Genomic DNA, 9,919 nt, shown 5'->3' on the forward strand with positions numbered 1-9,919 from the left:
GGACAGAACTCAGCAGGGCTCTGTATCACTAGCTCCTCCAGTGGTGCTGATGCTGCTTGCTCTGAGAATATATATATATATATATATATATATATATATATATATATATACCATTTGGGTGGAGATGGTGATGGTGGAGTTGGTGATTCCTCATTTGAGGTTTCCTCTTCCTAGTGTTGTTGACAACCAAAGCTGACTATTACAATCACTGAAAAAAACCTCATCAGTAAAAGTTTTATGAGCAAGACAGTCTGACTGATACAGGGGTTAAATAATCATTCTATTTTTGTTGTTCTTAATTTTTTGCCTTTTATTGAAAATAAATTTTTTCTCACATAATAGATCCTGATTCTATTTTTTCTCTCTCTATTCCTCCCCATTTTCTGTCCCATCTGAATTCAACCCCCCACAATAAAATAAGGTAAAATAAAGCCAAGACTGGGGTTCCCACTTTTAATCCCACCATTGAGGAGGCAGAGAAAGGTGGGTCTTCATGAGTTCTGGACAGCTACAAAGCTAATTCCAGGACAGCCGGGATTGTTTCAAAATTGTGTCTCAACAACAACAACAACAACCAAAACAAAACACCAACCAAACAACCAACCAAGTAAATAAATATATAATAATCCAAAATGAAACAGATTGAAGTTGGGCAAAAGGAAAAACAAACAGAAAGGAAAGAGGCCAAGAGAAGGCCCAAGAAACAGATGTAGACTCAGAAACCCACTTGTCCCACTTAGGAATCCCATAAAACTACTAAACTGGAAGCCATAATATATACACGAAAAACCTGTAGGGGAAAAAAAGAGGGAGAGAGAGAAGAAAAATATAAATAAAATAAAAATAAAAAACATTAAAATAAAAATTTAAAAGGAAAAGAAAAGAAAAGAAAAGAAAAGGGGAAAATTCCTGAAACATCATTACTGGATCAGAACTTCCAATGATGTCATTGAGTTCCTTTTTTGTTGGCCATCCACTGCTGGGCACAGAGTAGCGCGTGGTGGTACATTTTTAGATTTGTTTTATTTTATGCTTGTGTCTTATCTGCTGTGTGAGGATATGCATGATGATGGGTGTGCAATGCTCATGGAAGCCAGAAGAGGGCATCGGATGCCCTGGAACTGGAGTTACAGATGCCTGTGCACTGCCATGTGGGTGCTGGGAACTGATCCCAGGTCCTCTGAGAGAACAGAGCAGGTTTTGGATTGCTGAGGTGTCTCCAGCCCACAGCTCATTTTTAATCCCAGCTCTGAGGAGGTGAATATGGGAGGATCCCTTCCACGCATCAGGCCAGTGGCCTAGTAGAACTGGTAGTTCCAGGTTAAAGTGAGACCTTTGTCTCAAAGAACAAGATGGAAAGTGACAGAAGACACTTGAGGTTGACCCATGACCTTAACACACACCACAAACATGTACACCCACAGACATGAACACATATACCTGCACACATGAGCATTCACTCAAACACACACAGTATCAATCAGTCAGTCAAATCCATCAATCAGTCAATCAGTCACACAGAATCAATCAGCCAATTAATCAGTAAATCACTAAGCAAATTTTTTCAAAACAGGTAAGAGGTAATTACAAACATGGCAGACAGAGGTACAGGCAGCTAAGTCCCGGGAGCCAGCAGTGAGAGGCCAAATCTACTTCATCTTGGGACAGGCCTCCCTCTTAAAAGAAAAAGAGCCTGAGAACTTGACCTGCAGCTGAACCCAGGCTGCACCCAAGCACCAGGAAGGACCCCATGGCTTGTCCTTGAACCACACCCCAGAGTTACTCCCTAGCTACTTCCTAGCAACAGTCAGTCAAAGATCGGTCTGTTTCAGATGTACTTTCAGACCGTTTGTGATTGTTCACGGTTTTGCCTCAGAGCACCCACCTGTCAGTTTACAATAGTCATACAGTTAGATGCTTGCCAGGCTGAAACCCTCTGGCTTGCTGTCATTTCCTATAAAGCCTAGTCCGGCTGAGAGCCTGGGGATTCACCCTCCCGTTCTGCTGTGTCAGAGACAGTGGTGTTGCCCAAGCTTGAGCTTGAATAAAGACCCTAGTACAATTACATTGGAGTCAGCCCCTTGGTGGTGTTTTGGGGTTCACAAACAACAGCACAACAGCAGGACAACCTGATATTTGGAAGAGAAAAAGAGATGGCGCAGAACTTCAATCTCTCAAAGGAGGCATGAGATTGATGCGTTTGCGGTTGGGGAGGAGTAGGCGGTCTTTTGTTTCATGACCTTTGAGGTGTAGGATATTTTTGGGAGATCTTGGGCTTTGACATTTTGGAAAACTTGGGCTCTGTTGCTCTCTCCCTCCACATTCGGGCTGGAGGAGTGCTTTTGGTTTTGGAAAAGCCTGTGATTTCAGCGGCAAGGTATAATTTTAAGCAAAGGTCTCTCTTCCTTAACTAGGTCACAACAGCCAGAGAGCAGGGATTTCTTTTTAATTCCCACACAGCAAAGAAAACAGGAGAACATGCAAGGGTTTGCTTATTTTAACAAATTGCAAGGTGGATACATTTTGTACATTTTGTTGTGGATAATTGTTAGGAGGCTGTTTTCCTGGCCCTTCCATGGTCATTATCAGACTCCGACAGGCCTTTCAAGGAAGCTGGCTACAATTTTGAGAAGTTGGCCATTGTTGCATACCAAACACCTGGGGTATTCTATGTAAAAGGGTATAATCCCAAACTCACCAAGGCCAGGAGAAAGGGGGTGCTGGCGTTTTTTTTTTTTTTTTTTTTTTTTTTTTTTTTTTTTTTGGTGGTGTTTTTGTTTTGGAGACAAGGTCTGGTATGGTCCAGGCTGATTTCAAATATTCTACAGAGACAAGGATGACTTTGAACTTTGTGGCCTCTTTCCCCTACCTCCCAAGTGCTGGGATCGCAGGCACTGCTTGCTATGCCTGCTTCATGCAGTGCTTGGAATTGAATCCAGCGCTTTGTGCACGCCAGACTGGCACTCTGCCAACAAAAACACATCCCCAGCTTGCCTCTGTATTCTTAAAAGAGATCCATACCATACAGGGTCCTCATACTTTCTGCTAGGAGACAAGATTCAACCCATGACCTCTGTTAGCACCAGCTGACACAATTTATGAGATGAATTTCTGCTCACCCCCTTTGAGCTGGAAGAGACTGGCAATAATTCTAATTATTTTGTAGAATTGGCAATTTCCCTTTCTTAGATGTTCAGTTAGGGAAAATGGCTTAGACAACAGACAGTATCTGAGGTACTTGTCCATTTCCCGGGTCATTGGGTCTGCTCACCAGTAACACTTGGGGCACTCTAAGAGGATTATGGTCCTCCAAGGGCTATGTCATTGGAAAACTCCTCTGAGGTTGTCCTGATGGGCAGCTTGAGGGACTGACAGGTAAATATGGGTTCCATGTACCCATCAGTTCATCTCAGGACATATTGTCACCCTATGCCAGGCTGGCGCCTCAGTACCCGCAGGGAGGTGACAGTGTTAGCCTGCCAGGGGCTGAACAGTGATACACTTAGTGTATAACTTTTTAATTCACACTTCGCAATTGCATTTTCCCACTTTTTCTTGATACTAAAGTATAGTATTTCTGAATTTCTTTTGTATACCCTGAGGATTGCTAAAATGCTCAGTCAAGGTTAACAAATATACCCAAGGATAGAAAGAAGCAATTCTTTTTTTGTTGTTGTTTTTCTGTTTTTTAAAATTTTTTATAATTTTCTTTTTTATTAGATATTTTCTTTATTTACATTTCAAATGTTATCCCCTTTCCTGGGTTCCTCTCTGACACCCTGTTCCCCCTCTCCCCGCCCCCCCTGCTCACCAACTCCCCTACTCCCACTTCCCTGTCCTGGCATTCCCTTACACTGGGACATCCAGCCGAAAGAAGCAATTCTTAAGTTAAATTCTTGCCTAGGAGAAGCAAACTGTGGTTATTAATCAGCGTACACCCACAGATAGGATGTCTTTGGTGGTCCAGAAGAAGTAAGAGACACCTGTGGTAGGAGGGAGTCTGTGACGTGAGAAAGGCAAGGCAGGAATGAGTTACTATGCCTTAAAGAGTCTATTAAGGCACAGAGGACAGAAGAACAGGGTGTACAGACCTCATGGTTGGAGGAGACTCAGACAAAAGTAGTAACAACTAAGCCAAGAACCAGGGTAAGGTGATAGAAATCCAGTGTGCTGGTTTTACATATATTCTCTGCATCCCCCCACAGAGAAGGGGGTGTGAGGATGTTTCAGATTTGACAAGGAACATGTTTATGGTCCAGAAGGTAAGCATAGTTTGGTCTAATGAGACTGCAAAGGAAGAGATTTGGTCTTTGACTCAGGTAAGGTGAAATCACTGAGTTTCAAGCAGGTAGCAAGGAAAAAGTCCTAGAAAAATCAAAGCCGGCACAAAGACTCTTGGGAGGATGTTGTCTCAACTCCCAATAGGAATCCCACAAAGACACTAGGAGCTTCAGGGGCAGAAGCTAAGCTGTGTTAGCTGAGAGTGTAGGGTAGAGGTCTCTTGGGAAGCAGACCAGGATATCTAGCTACACACACCTTGAGAGATTTATTGTGAGGAGTCAACTTACTCGCTATGGAAGCTGAGAAGTACCACAGCCTATCTATCAGCTGCAAACTATAAAGCCCAAAGACCAGAGAACTAGATTCTGAGAATCCTAGGCCACGGGCAGATATATGTACGGCTCAAGAATCGATGCAGGAAGCAAAAGAAGGCAGATTCATCCTGGCCCCACCTTTTGAACTTACTCAGGCTTTTTAGGGGGCTTGATGACAGCCACCTACTCTGGGAAAGGGTAATTTACTCTATTGAGTCCATGGATTCAAGTGCTAAACTCACCTGGAAACACTTCCATGTAAAAATCTAGAAATAACAGTTAACCTGGCCACTTCTGGCAATGTCAAGTTGGCACAGAAAAATCAACTGTGGCAAAGAAGCTGTTGAGATGCAGCTTGGGGTTGGTAGAAGCGATGGGTTTGGGTTGGAGATACTGAACTTGGAAGAGCTTGTGGGATATTCCAGTGGGATGGTCTAGTGTTTGCTCATACTTGGAATAAAGACATAGATTGGGGAGTGGTAAGGTAGATGATGAAGCATAAGGGTGGCTGAGGCCACCACGCTGAGTGATGGGGGTTTAAAATTGACATGAGGTGAAGCCCCCTGAAGAGAAGTGCATTGGGGATGGGCTAAGGAAAAGGAGCTCTGGAGAGAAAACTGGAAATGAAGCCTAAGATCTGGGCTCAACTATGACAACACAGGGTCACCAGAGCTAAAGGAAGTGGTGACTCAAAATGAGCAAGCCATCGGTATTTCCAAAGGTTGGAGAGAATTACTACATCAACTTTAACATCGTCGTTAGGACATTAGATTTAATCACAAAGAGATCTTTGGTTTCTACTTACAAGGATTAATTTTTTTTCTACCAACAGATACCTTCTAAGTATCTTCTTATCTATACCAGATTGTTCTTGGCTCGAAGCTGATATGTTAACAAGAAAACATACAGCAAAATAGTAACTAGACAAGGCTACCCCAGACCAGGACAAGAGCTGTTAGCAACAGGATATGCCAGTGGGCGAGAAGAGGAGAGAGGACATTACTTCAGACTGGCTAGACAAGGAAGGCCTCCTCAGGAGGTGGCCTGTGACCCGAGTCTTCATCATAAGAAAAATATTTGCATAAAGATTCAGCAGTAGAATGTTTTAGAAGAGTGTTGGTTACTGGTGATTTCAAAGAATTAAAGGAGTTTGAACAAACAGGGAAGTAGCAAGGGCTTTTACTCAGAAGCAAAGTGAATGCATGGAGTGGGTATGAAGCAAAGGAGGAGTGGGCTTAAACAAGACTGCTCGGAATTCCTCTCTCACCTGGGCAGCTTCCCAGTAAGCATTCTGAAGAAGGCAGAGTTGGTTGGTAGGGGCAGCTTGTTCATGAGCTTTTGCCAGTAAACTATTGGCAGATAGAACCTTGGATCTTCTGTACAGGCATGGATATTAATTAACTATTTATTATTATTATCATTATTTATTATTATTATTATTTGGTTTTCTGAGACAGGGTTTCTCTTTATAGTTCTGGCTGTCCTGGGACTCACTCTGTAGACCAGGCTGGCCACGAACTCAGAAATCCGCCTGCCTCTGCCTCCCAAGTGCTGGGATTAAAGGCATGCGTCATCACCGTTCAGCTTGGGCATGGGTCTTTAATCTCATAATTAAAAAAAAAAATTAGTGCATCTAAGTATTTGGCTGGTGTCCATGGAGGTCAGGTGGGGGCATCAGATCCCCTGGGACTGGATGGAGTTCCATTTAGTTGTGAATCCCATGGTGTGTGGGTGCTGGTAATCTAACAAGTCTTTTGTAAGAGCAGCCAGTGCTCTTAACTACTGAGCCATCTCTCCAGCCCCATGATCCACAGTTTCAATCACATACATGCCCAGTCATGCACAGATCTAAGATAGTAAATGGGAATTGCCTCTTAAAAATTCACTCTGAGCACCCTGTTCATCTAAAGCTGGTTCTGGTTGGCTCTCCTCATTTCCTTCTAGTTTCAGGTTGTTTGACTTTGAACGAATTACAAGTGGGTAGTTGTTGCGGAGCTCTTAGGGCGGAATGGCCAGTTGCTTTGCTTAGACTGATGTATGTGGCGTTATTGGTTGCTAAGCTATCCCTGCAAACTACGTGCTTCAGAGGGAAGATCTTATGCCAAAGCCCTAACTCAGTGGTTCTTGTTTGGTGTGATTTTGTTCCCCAGTGGATATCTGGCATTGTTTTAAGGTTCTTTTTATGTAAGTGTTTGATCCATAGGCTTGAACCCAGGGCCTGTGCATGTTATACAAGTGTTCGTCTACTGAGCTGCACTCTCAGACCATGAGACATTTTTCTATTCTTATAGCTGGAGAGGTCCTACTGGCATCTAAGGCATGGAGGGCAGGGATTCTATTCATCATTTTACGGTGAGCAGGCCAGTCCCCACTTCAAGGAATTATCCTGCTCCAATGCCAAGTGTGAGGGATCCAGGCCTAAATTAGGAACCAGCTTGGCCCACTTAAGGGCTAGAAATGAGGTCAGTGCCTGGCAACTGGTCTCGGAAGGAATGCATGACAGAATATGAGTCAGGGAGGTGGGTGGGCCCAGCTGACAACCCTTCTAGGACTTGATGAGGGCTTGAAGCTATCAGGGGGTCTAAGGAGGGAGGTGACTTGCTGTGATCTATATCCTAGAATGACATTCTACTGTCTGAAGACGGATGCCTGTGGGATGGGACAGAGGGCCTGCTACAGTTGACATCTGAGAGGGACAGTGCCTTGGAAAGGGGGACTGTAGGAGTGGGATGTAAGCGAGCCAGGGAGCTGATGGCACTTGTGTGGTGTACACAGTAATGGAGTGACTGGGCAAGGTCTGGGTTTAGAGAAAGCACAGAGTGTGGTTCTTTCGCTCTCTCTCTCTCTCTCACACCCACACCCACACCCACCCACACACACACCCAAACACACACACACACACATACACATACACTATATAACCCTAGCTAGCCTGGCTCAGAGCTGCCCATATCAGTCTGCCTCTGTCTCCAGGATACTGGGATTGAACACTGAACCACCGTGCCAGGCAGTAACATGTTTATTAGTAGCATCATTTAAGGGCCACTGAGATGGCTCAGTGGGTAATGATATTTGCTGCCAAACCACATGACTTGGGCTTGATTCTTGGAGCCCACGCGATGGAAGGAGAGCACCAGCTTCCCCAAGTTGTTCTGACCTTCCCACACGTGAGATGGCACTTTTGTACCTCCCAAACACACATACAAACATAAAGTTAGGAATGAGAGTTCATCTTCTGTTATGGGAATCATGGTGTAGTTTGATGTAATTGCAAACACCCTAATTGCCCAATAATAGAAGAGTAACTAGATAAATTATGGAACCAGTATAAAGGAGTAATATATAAATATGTTCATTAAGGTGGAAATATGGTCACAGTGCTTATATGTGACAATGATTGTGAATCAGGATGGAGAATCTGGGTCCATGGGATGCTGTTTTCACTTCTGATACCAAAATCAATACAGTATAAAGCAACAAGTTAAGTGGAGAAGAGAAGCTTTCAAACCTGTAGAAGAAAAATATGGACAACTGTTTTTATAATCATGGGTGGTAAGAGCCTGACAGTATTATCTATAAGGGAAACCATGAAGGAGACATGAAAATAATTGAGCAATGAGAAAGTTAAATCTCTCATAGAATAATAAAAAAAAAAAAAACCTTACAAAGTAAAAAAGGTCAGAAGGAAGGCTAATAATAATTCATGATGAACACCACAAAGAAATCCTCTAAGTAATTTTAATTTAATTTCAAGATTCATTTATTTCATATATGTGTGTTTTAACACGTGTATGCCATGTGTGTGCTCCAAATAAATTAATAAATCGATAAATAAGGCCATAAGTCTATCAGAGAAATAGGCTAGACAGGAACAGGAAAACATGACTATCAGAATATGAGAAGTTCTTCTTAAAGATTTATTTATTTTTACCGTACGTGTATGTGTTTTTGCCTGCATGTGGGTATGTGCACCACATGCATGCCTGGTACTCATGACGTGAGAAGAGGGTGGCAGATGTCCTGGACCTGGAATAACTGATGGTTGTGCATTGTCATGGGGGTGCTAGGAACTGAACCAAAGTTCTTTGCAAGAACATCAAGTGCTTTTAAACACTAGTCCATCTCTCAAGCCCCCAAAGTTTCATATTCTTGATTATGAAGAAAATTCTGGCTGAGCCTGGAGACGTACACCTTTAATCCTAGCATGAGGGATGCCAGTTCAAGACAAGCCCAGGATACTTGGTGAGCTCCTGTGTCAAGAAGAAGGAAAAGAAGGAGAAGAAGAGGAGGAGGAGGAAAAGGAGAAAGAAAGAAAGAAAGAAAGAAAGAAAGAAAGAAAGAAAGAAAGAAAGAGAGAGAGAAAGAAGGAAAGAAAATAAGCAAATTTAGATCATTTAAAAATGATCATATTGGTAATGGAAAGATCAAGGGTTAGAAGTGCAGGCTAGTGCTAGAGCACTTACCCAGCGTATACAAGGTCCTCAGTTCAACTCCTAACAGCCCACAAAACAGCGAATCTATGCCATCCATTGTTGGAGAGGATGAGGAGGGTGAATCAGTACAATTTTTCTAAAGCCTCATTGGGTACCGCAGGAATGTAACTATTCTCGGTCTTGGACCAGGAGAGCTTATGCTCAGCTTTTCACCTTTATGAATAACTAGACAACTGCTCAGATTCAAGATTGTCAAAGCCTCATTGTTGGGAAATCCAGACATATTGGAATAACACAAATGGTTCTCAGTGGGAGACGCTTAAATCAGCTGTGAGCCACAGCACGTGACAAACAATAGCAGCTATTGTAGGGCTTGAGGCTGATCTGAAGGTTCTGGTTTGGTGATTGTTTATAATATTGACAAGTTTTAAAAAGAAGTATGTTGTAAAACACTCTATCTTGTTTCCTACAAACAAGGAAATGCAATTGTGTGCTGGTGTATTGGTAGGTTTGGTTATGTAGACAGGGAAAAGACTGCAGCCCTTCTACAAAAGTGGTCACCGTTCTCTTCTAGGGAGAGTTAGTTCCTCTTTTAAAAATCTTTCTATAGTATTTATTATTTTAAAAACTGTAATTTTTAACTTTTTTTTGAGAATTTCATAGTGTGTTTATATCATTTGTATCTCCCCCTTACTCCTCCAGGTCTCTGTTCCCTGTCCTCCAAATTCTGTAGCAAATTTAAGGCCTTTTATTCTTTAATTATTACTGTTTGCATGAGCACACCCACCCACACACCCACACACACCCACCCACACACACCCACACACACCCACACACACACCCACACACACACCCACACACACCCACACACCCACACCCACACACACACAC

This window comes from Mus caroli, chromosome 6, assembly GCF_900094665.2.
Source record: "Mus caroli chromosome 6, CAROLI_EIJ_v1.1, whole genome shotgun sequence".
NCBI lineage: Eukaryota > Metazoa > Chordata > Mammalia > Rodentia > Muridae > Mus > Mus caroli.